The sequence below is a fragment of the Branchiostoma lanceolatum genome, chromosome 3 (assembly GCF_035083965.1).
Source record: "Branchiostoma lanceolatum isolate klBraLanc5 chromosome 3, klBraLanc5.hap2, whole genome shotgun sequence".
NCBI lineage: Eukaryota > Metazoa > Chordata > Leptocardii > Amphioxiformes > Branchiostomatidae > Branchiostoma > Branchiostoma lanceolatum.
This window is the reverse complement of record NC_089724.1, coordinates 33,372,369-33,380,641: the sequence shown is the minus strand read 5'-3', so window position 1 is coordinate 33,380,641 and position 8,273 is coordinate 33,372,369. Positions and strand designations below refer to the sequence as shown.

General features: G+C 41.5%; 1 long non-coding RNA gene across 1 annotated transcript; it reads right to left on the bottom strand.

Annotated features, from left to right (window-relative positions):
* Nucleotides 1-224: 224 nt before the first annotated feature.
* LOC136431498 (uncharacterized) lies at nucleotides 225-5,229 on the bottom strand. Its single transcript, XR_010755076.1, has 3 exons — nucleotides 5,172-5,229; nucleotides 3,977-4,084; nucleotides 225-3,397 (listed from the first exon to the last, which is right to left on the bottom strand). It is a non-coding gene; the product is annotated as an uncharacterized lncRNA (long non-coding RNA).
* Nucleotides 5,230-8,273: the final 3,044 nt, after the last annotated feature.

Genomic DNA, 8,273 nt, shown 5'->3' with positions numbered 1-8,273 from the left:
AGGAAACCAGCCGGTATGCCAGGAGAGTCTATGAAAGCCTTGTAGCTTACTTTGCACGTACCATGCTTCGCTCTCTATTTTTCAAGACACCCGTCATATGAAGTATGGCTAGGGGCGAGAAGAGGCCCCGACAATTTGACATGCCATGTCTGACGTCTTTCAGGTGTTAGGCAGTAGCGGTGAAACTGGTCCCTTGTTAGCAATGTCTCTTAGGGGAGACCAATGCCGTCGTAGGAAACCAGCCGGTATGCCAGGAGAGTCTATGTAAGCCTTGTAGCTTACTTTGCACATACCATGCTTCGCTCCCTCATTTTCAAGACACCCGTCATATGAAGTATGGATAGGGGCGAGAAGAAGCCCCTACAAATTGACTTTATCTCATGAAAATGTCACTTCTGACTTCTTTCAGGTGTTGGGTTCAACTTAACAATTGATTATTCTACGGTTTTCTTATTAATGATTATAAGGTCCTCATTTGCATAGATTACATCATTCAATGATCCTCTGTAACCAAACTATGTGAAAGTCATATAATAGCAAAGAAGGCTATCTTATCATCTTTTCATTGATTATGCATAATGCCCTGATTTGCTTGATACATGTCTAATGATGTTCATCTTTACTTTGTACTTCCCAATACTGATGGAATCATTCCTGCTATATGGTATCATGGTATTTTACATTTATTATGTAAATCAAGTTTTGATTTGCATGATTGGCATGTTCCTTTCAATTTGACTAGCCATTTTTGACGTCATTCAGGTGTTCGGCAATAGCGGTGAAACTGGTCCCTTGTTAGCAATGCCTCCCATCTTAGGCGAGACCAATGCCGTCTTAGGAAACCAGCCGGTATGCCGGGAGAGTCTATGTAAGCCTTGTAGCTTACTTTGCACGTACCATGCTTCGCTCTCTATTTTTCAAGACACCCGTCATATGAAGTATGGCTAGGGGCGAGAAGAAGCCCCGACAATTTGACATGCCATGTCTGACGTCTTTCAGGTGTTAGGCAATAGCGGTGAAACTGGTCCCTTGTTAGCAATGCCTCCCATCTTAGGCGAGACCAATGCCGTCGTAGGAAACCAGCCGGTATGCCAGGAGAGTCTATGTAAGCCTTGTAGCTTACTTTGCACGTACCATGCTTCGCTCTCTATTTTTCAAGACACCCGTCATATGAAGTATGGCTAGGGGCGAGAAGAAGCCCCGACAATTTGACATGCCATGTCTGACGTCTTTCAGGTGTTAGGCAATAGCGGTGAAACTGGTCCCTTGTTAGCAATGCCTCCCATCTTAGGCGAGACCAATGCCGTCGTAGGAAACCAGCCGGTATGCCAGGAGAGTCTATGTAAGCCTTGTAGCTTACTTTGCACGTACCATGCTTCGCTCTCTATTTTTCAAGACACCCGTCATATGAAGTATGGCTAGGGGCGAGAAGAAGCCCCGACAATTTGACATGCCATGTCTGACGTCTTTCAGGTGTTAGGCAATAGCGGTGAAACTGGTCCCTTGTTAGCAATGCCTCCCATCTTAGGCGAGACCAATGCCGTCGTAGGAAACCAGCCGGTATGCCAGGAGAGTCTATGAAAGCCTTGTAGCTTACTTTGCACGTACCATGCTTCGCTCTCTACTTTTCAAGACACCCGTCATATGAAGTATGGCTAGGGGCGAGAAGAAGCCCCGACAATTTGACATGCCATGTCTGACGTCTTTCAGGTGTTCGGCAATAGCGGTGAAACTGGTCCCTTGTTAGCAATGCCTCCCATCTTAGGCGAGACCAATGCCGTCGTAGGAAACCAGCCGGTATGCCAGGAGAGTCTATGAAAGCCTTGTAGCTTACTTTGCACGTACCATGCTTCGCTCTCTACTTTTCAAGACACCCGTCATATGAAGTATGGCTAGGGGCGAGAAGAAGCCCCGACAATTTGACATGCCATGTCTGACGTCTTTCAGGTGTTAGGCAATAGCGGTGAAACTGGTCCCTTGTTAGCAATGCCTCCCATCTTAGGCGAGACCAATGCCGTCTTAGGAAACCAGCCGGTATGCCTGGAGAGTCTATGTAAGCCTTGTTGCTTATTTTGCACGTAACATGCTTCGCTCTCTGTTTTTCAAGACACCCGTCACATGAAGTATATAATGGCTAAGGGCGAGAAGAAGCCCCGACAAATTGACTTCAAATTATCTCATGACGTCTTTCTGGTGTTTGGATAAACTTCAGTTGCCGTATTTTTTCTCATTATGTGAATAAGGTCCTCTTTGGCATGTACTACATCAGTCAATGATCCTCTTTACCCAAATAAGTGTCCAAAGTATGCAAGTTATATCTTAGCAAAAACTATTTTAGCCTCTTTTCATTAAATATGCAAATGAGGCCCGATGTGCTTTATACATGTATAATGATGTTCATCTTTAGCTTGTACTTCCAAATGCTGATGGAATCTTTCCCAACATGAAATGTTGAGATTTTACATTTATCATGTAAATGAGATTTTCATTTACATGGTGTACATGTTCCTCTCTTTTTGATGTCCCTCTTTTTTTAGTTTTTAGGTGGCAGTACCATTGTCCCTTATTCACGAGCCCACTTACCTACCTCTAAAAAATCATGACCGTAATGTCCAGAACACGGGATATGAAAACTGGAATTTCTACTGCAGTACCATGGGAAGCTGGTAGGGGCCCTTAATCTAATCTCTTCCTTCCACAGCTACTAACATGCCCAATATGATAAAGATTAATATACATTCATGACTTCTAGAGTTATCCTGCTAACAGACATGTACACAAAACTCTGAAAACATAACCTTCTTGATGGTCTCCTATACTACTCAAGCCTCCAAGGGTATCATACTATGAGGGGCACTGGCGACTGTAGGTCATTGAGGTTATTGTTAAGGTGCAGGCAATATAGTAATATAAACATTTCTAATAAGATATTATAAGACATATGCATGGTTGTCCCCCCCCCCAAAAAAAAAATTCTGTAACATTTAGTTTCAAACAGTATTGATCTGTTTCACAATTTAGTTACTGTCTTGTTTGCACTTTCGATGTAGGGGTTAATAATCCACTGCATACTAGTATCATACCTGGTTGTGATCAGTTGTAGTCGACTGTGGTGTTTAGCAATACCTGTATGATGTTCACTACTAAAGGTTCCAATCCAGAACCATTCATACTCAGAGCATTAAGACCATCATGTACTATAAATTTATCTGTTAATTCACCAGGAGAATCCATCATCAATTTACCATCATGCAAGTACATCATATTGAAATATTTTTCCCAAACCCTCTCCCTGAAGTATGTGTGTTTCCACTCGCTTGGATGCTGTTCTTGAAGGGCGTCAGATGTACTGGTAGAAAATAAAGCTGCTGTATGTTTCCCTCAGCACATTTGTCTTCTACATGGGGAAAGAGAGGTACATGTTAGAGGATGGATGAAGATTGATATATGTAACTAACTACACCTACAAATATGTGGCCTACTCTATGCAAATGTGTAATGACGTATTGTATATTAATTCTAATGTAAAAAAAAAAGTAAACAACATGCAAGTCGTGTTTGGCCGTAGGCAGCTGTTTGAGTCAGGAATGGCTGTCCAAATTCCCTGCAAGTCGTGAACTGGGTGTAAGCTAGTCGTTGATTCTGCCCTTTCAAACCAAACCATGACCATATTCATACCTATTCTACCTCACGACGCCACCGCGCTTCACCAACTAAAAAGTCTGCATCAGGTTGTGTTTTTTCCAGACTCTGGCATAAAATACCAAGTCCCGTGGTTGAGGAGAGGGGCACCACTAGCAGGTAAAAGAATACACCACACCAGACCATCCTGATGTGAGCGGATCTAATAAATCTGTCCAGATATGCAGCGTGTACTCGTCAGTACAAACCAGGTGTGTTATGCCATTACTTAAAGGCATTTTATACCAGATATGTAACAAACAAATAACAGCTGCATCTAAAGTGTGCAATGTACCATTGTTCTCCATGTCAGCAGTTGTTCTCTTTGCTTCCTCACAGGCCTGAAGCATTGACTGCTCCACCATCTGAGCATCAATGGCTCTGTAGACCCTCTTCGCATACACTATACAGAGTAAAAATATACTAAATCGACATCGTTTCCTGTACTGTAAATGCAGAAATATTTGTGGTTTTATGGTCATGACTTTCATCGATTAACTCTTTACCACACTTACCTTTAAAACATGCGAAAAGCTGTTCCATTGTGTGACTGTAGCACTATTATTGTTTAAACGTGATCTCAAAACCACTGCAACAATCCATTTTCTTCTTACCGCGAAATTAAACCTTCCTAACATTTCTGCATTTACAGTATCTTATTATGCAACATAACTGCAATATCAACTTAGATGTCATACATCCTATTCATCTGCTTTCTGACTCTTTGATAATGTTAGGAAGCATTTCTGGAAAGCACCTGACATTGATGTACTTATGGATGCTTCTAGAGCAAAATTATGATTACAAAATTAAAGAAATTATTTTTATGATGACAACATTATGAAAATCAATATTGACAGATTGTGCAAGAGTAGATTACAAAAAATTGCATAGGAATGCATACATCATAGGATCATCCTGTCAATAGTGTAAAACTCTTATCATTGACAGGATGATCATGTCAATAGCCACTAATCCTTTTGTCGGGAAGCACCCTTCAACCGACTAAATCCCGACCAAATTTCCTGAGAGACGGCGATTTTCCGACCAATTCTCAAATAACATTACCGACGTATTCCCGACCAATTACAGACCGCACCATTCACTGTGTCAATTATTACATCAACGTTATACTGGTATATCCTTTCACTCAAAACGTAAATCAACAAGTTAACCATGAAATCCTTTTACATTTTTAGTGAATCGGAGCATTGTAGCTTACTTGTTCAGGTTTGTGAACAAATTAGAAACTTTACAGTATGCTGTATCTGTTCAAGATCTGTTCTTGTGTTGTGGCGCGCTCAAAAAACTTGGACCTTGTATTTCTCACAAATAATTTTTTGTCACAGAAGATACACAGAAACTTTACACAGCCATTCAGAATATTTATGTGCGAAGCATATTCTGACCTTTTCTGAGGGACTGGAAATTTTCATTGAGAATTAATATTTTCTCTCAGAAATGACGAAAATGTTTTCAAAAGATCTTACCTGTCATGACGTCACACGTGTTTGATTTTGTTGACTGCATCGACTCCAAATCTTGCTGCCTCCTCAAAAATCCTGAGTTTTGCCTATCAATTTCCGTCCATACAGTTTCACAGCCCTTTCGCTTCACTTTCTGTGGAAAATTTCCCGCAATGACGCTACATTTGAAGACATTTTGACATGAACGAAAAAAGAAGAACGACCACAACGTTGTCCGGGTTCTTATGTTGAATCTTGCATCTTGTACAGGCTCCGCTTGTCGCCCCGTTTCTGCTCACTTTGTGCTTTGTCCTTTCTTCTCTTTCGGTGAAAATTGTCCTAACATCCTTCCTTCCCGATGTACATAGTTCGAACATTTGTTGTTGTAGGTTCAAGTTGATAAAACAAGTCTTCCCGGTAATAAGAAGAAGAAGATCTGTCGGTAATTTCCGTGACGTCATACCAGTTCAGTCTCAAACTGAAGTTCATCCGCGATACGAAGTAATCCCAAAAAATAAGGCGCGAATAATACGTTTTCTCCTCGGTTTTCAGCTCCATATTTTTGGATATCACTAACTATAGCTAAAAATCATATTTCTTATTTCCCGATTAAATGTTCATGTTTTTGTTTTGTTGTTGTTGTTGTTGTTGTTGTTGTTGTTGTGCCGAAGTGTTGTCTTCCGCCGGATAGCTAGTGTAGTCGTGTATTAGTACGCGGTAGCTCATTGGCGCCTGATTGCCCAGATAGTGTGCTTTATGTTCGCTTAGAATGGTAACGTTAGATGTCTAGTCTTGGCGCAGCGTTTGTTAACTGGTGTCGCCGGTTTGCAAAATGCGTGGAAATGTTTCATACACGATCTTAAGACTTGTCTAGTCTAAGCGAATTTCCGAAGAATTATAATTTCAAAACATTGCCATGGGCCTTTGGGTACAAGTGCCGTTAATATGTGCATAGATTATTGCAGTTGATCATCGGAATAACACAATTTGTTTTAAGTCTATTTCCATGTCTAATGATGGTGACATTTACTTAAATATTTCTAATGATGCAAGTATAAGTGTGTGTGCGTGCGTGTATGCGTGTGTGTGTGTGTGTGTGTGTGTGTGTGTGTGTGTGTGTGTGTGTGTGTGTGTGTTTGTGTGTGTGTGCTAACTGTGTGTTGAAACAGTGTTCAGCACCAATGACAGTTGGCTTGCTTGTACTTGTGAACGGTTTAATGGAATAGTAGCTAGTATTTTTGGTCGACATCTGGATTATCAATCCATCTCTGTGGAAGGTAACAAACACGCACTGACCAGCTTTTGTCATGAATGAAAGAAATGTCTGTTGCTTTAGCACCTGTTCATGGATCAAAAGTGCCACCAGCAATTATTTCAAGAACTTCAATTGTGAATGCGTGATGGAAGCTACATTCTAATGGTTCAACAGCGTCACCTAGCAATGTTTTCTAGAACTGCAAAAGTTCAAAAGCAATTAGATTATTTGTTTTAAACATAAGTGAAAGGTCATCTGTTAGATAGAAAGCATTTTTATGTTCATGGATCAAAAGCGTCACCTAGCACTGTTTACGAAAACTGCAAGAGTTCGTAGTCACGGGTTATCCTGTTATATACGTTGATGAAAGTTAGACATCCAGGTAGTAAGATACGCCAAAAATAATTACTCAAGCAACTGGATAAAATTTTGAAACAGTCAGACGTTTAAGACAGTATCCACTGTCTTTCGTCAGTGACTAACGATAGGACTGAGAACACCAGGTTTTATACCAAAACTCTGAATGGGTATGTTAATGAGGTTAAGACAATTTAGGATGTCTTGAAGTAGTCTTTAAAAGACAAAGTTTTGCGGCAATAGTTCAATTAGCTACTGTTGCTTTTAGTACAGTAACTAAATGTAGTTCGTCCGGGGGTGGTGGGTGGTGGGCAGTACATTATCCCAAGTGCTCATTCAATCTCGAATCCACGGACATCCTAGATCGTGAAGAACGCTGGTTCGAACGGGGGATTAGAGAAGCAATATATGAGAGGATGTGCAACCCCGCCCTCAACAGGAAAGGGGGTCTACGCGTTGAGCTTTAAGGCACTTGGGATAATGTACTGCCCACCACCCGGGACCCCAGCAGGGTAGCGCGAAGGAAACTTTTAGTTGTGACCACGACAGCCGGTGCCCCTAGACGTCAGAGCCAAGCCGGGGCTACATCCCCGATGTGACCGTAGCATTAGTAACACTAACAACTCGACCAGTTTGGAAAGTCTGATCCATAGTTCCTACATGGAAATAGGAAGCTAACATGTTGTTGCCTAGGTCCCCTCTCCCACCACAAGACCTGGCCCGCTTGACGTCATACATGACCCCATGATCACATGATCGCCGCCTTCCTAACGTTTATGAAATAAACAAAATGCTCTCTAAACAGCATCTTGTGAAATAGAGTCCCGAATACTATATTACGTAATGAATACGAACCTTCTTTTTCTGCTCGCGATCTTCTAACTTTCGCTCCTCTGATGCTGACCTTGAACTCTTCTTTCTCCCCATGTTGCCAGGACTATCGATAAGAGGTTAAAAATATCTAAAATCGCTAAGAAATTTGCTGTTTTCTGACACAAAGAACTTCTCACAAATGTAGCTATAATCCTTCTGGACCCTTCTGGGTCCCGGGCAGACGGTCATGTAAGTGATAACCCTGCAGGTGGTGCCTGGAAAAGTGATTAATGGCCACCAGAGTCGGGGAAACAGGCGGGGCTTGGCTTGGGACGTGTTTTGGCTATCCAGAAACTGCTCCGGAGCGGTTTCTGGATAGAAGCGGTTTCTGGATATAACAGGCCTTGCCAGTGACAGCAAGGCATCCGTGAATAATCACCGCCAAGCCGAATAAGCCAGGTCGTACAGCAAGAAGCTTACGCCCCTTATAAATAATGTTAATGAGGCCTTGTCCTGCATGATTTCTGTCTGATATTGTTCACCTTTACTTAGCTTCCTAGTGATACAAGAATGAAATTCCAATCATTTACTATTGTGGTATTTTCAATTAGTATTTTCTTATTAATTATGCAAAATAGGTAGCTATTAGCATCATTGGTATCTATCGATACCTCTCTCTCTTTTCAGCTATATATGTCACA